Below are 1951 nucleotides of genomic sequence, written 5' to 3'. Positions count from 1 at the left end.
TTAAAACCTCCTGTCTTTATGTGGCTTCAGAATTTAAGTCAGTCTTGCTGCAAAGTACATGACGTGTAATTGCAGTGTCAGTAGTCTTTGCTCTAACTGCTTTCCTGAGTGGCAGCTCAAGGAAAATGCCTATCTTACCTCTTCTCCAAAATGCTGGTGTTTTCCAGCCCTCACCCACAAATGCACCCACAGCATTTGACGGTTTACTAACAATAGTTTCCAGAAGCACACATAAGCACACTCCTGAATCTTAGTAGGGGATAATCTGCGTGTAATCTTTACATAACGTGTGGATACTATGATTGCTTTCTTGAGGTAAACACTTTGATTTTACAGTGAAAGTAGTTAAATAGTCACTAGTGGCATCCCCCAGGGCTCAGTATTGGGGCTAGTCCTCTTTAATATCTTTATTGATGATCTGGATGAGGGGATTGAGTACACCCTCAGTAAATTTGCAGATGACACCAAGTGTGTGTGTTGATCTGCTCAAGGGTAGGAAGGCTCTGTAGGAGGATCTGGCTAGGCTGGACCGATGGGCTGAGGTCAACTGCATGAAGTTCAACAAGGCCAAGTGCCGGGTCCTGCTCCTGGGGCATAATAACCCCAAGCAGAGCTACAGGCTGGGAGATGAGTGACTGGAAAGCTGCCAGGCAGAGAAGGACCTGGGAGTATTGGTTGGTAGTTGGCTGAATATGAGCCAGCAGTGTGCTCAGGTGCAACAGCATCCTGGCTTGTATAAGAAACAGTGTGACCAGCAGGGCTAGGGAGGTGATTGTCCCCCTGTACTCAGCTTTGGTGGGGCTGCACCTCAAGTACGGTGAGTTTTGGGCCCCTCACTACAAGAAGGACATCGAGGTGCTTGAGTGAGTCCAGAGAAGGGCGACAAAGCTGGTGAGGGGTCTGAAGAACAAGTCCTACAAGGAGGGGCTGAGGGAGCTGGGATTGTTCAGCCTGGAGAAAAGGAGGCTCAGGGGCTACCTTATCGCTCTCTACAGGTACCTTAAAGGAGGCTGTAGCGAGGTGGGGGTTGGTCTGTTCTCCCACGTGCCTGGTGACAGGACGAGGGGGAATGGGCTTAAGTTGTGCCAGGAGAGGTTTAGGTTGGATGTTAGGAAGAACTTCTTTACTGAGCGGGTTGTGAGGCATTGGAATGGGCTGCCCAGGGAAATGGTGGAGTCACCATCCCTGGAGGTCTTTAAAAGACATTTAGATGTTGAACTTAGAGATATGGTTTAGTGGAGGACTTGTTAGTATTAGGTCAGACGTTGGATTTGGTGATCTTGGAGGTCTCTCCTAGCCTAGACAATTCTGTGATTCAATGATGTCGTTTGCCTTTTTTTTTTGTCTTTCCTAACTTTAAAAAAAAAAAAAAAAAGACATTAATGAACAGAAATTGGCAGTACATATTACACATTTATGTCAAACTTTGTGTATCTTACTTGTCTATATACAAAGTTCAGGCTGGCTGAAACATTGTGAGGGAACTGAGATACTGCTACAGTGTGGTATGTGGCTAACACAAAAATTTCTTCCTCATCTGCCTCTCAGCCGTACTGATTCTTGAGCCTGAATCTGTTCTAAAATCAGAAATCCTCTATGTTATACAAAAGATGGACTGTTTCAAAGGCCTTTTCGGTGACGGGAAAGAGGGCTTTTCCGTCTTTTCAGGGCGGCGGCGCAGCCCTAAGATGTCTGACGCGGCTGGGGCACCTCGTGCCTGCACCAACCCCTCAGCAGGCGCTGAGCTGAAGGCTTAGGGCACGCCACCCCGAGCAGCGCCTGGCGTCGGGGCGGCACATCCCGGGAGCGCGTTTCATTGCGCTTTGCCTGTTGTTTGGGGGGGAGAGAAACGTCCCCCCCAGCCCCATTTTTCCACACACACACAGTCTCTCGGCGCTCCTTAGCGCTGCCTGGCTCCCGCGGCCGGCGCTCGCCGAGCGCTGCCTGGCGG

Source organism: Anas acuta, chromosome 2 (assembly GCF_963932015.1).
Source record: "Anas acuta chromosome 2, bAnaAcu1.1, whole genome shotgun sequence".
In the NCBI taxonomy this organism is placed as follows: domain Eukaryota; kingdom Metazoa; phylum Chordata; class Aves; order Anseriformes; family Anatidae; genus Anas; species Anas acuta.
This window is presented reverse-complemented; position numbering follows the sequence as displayed.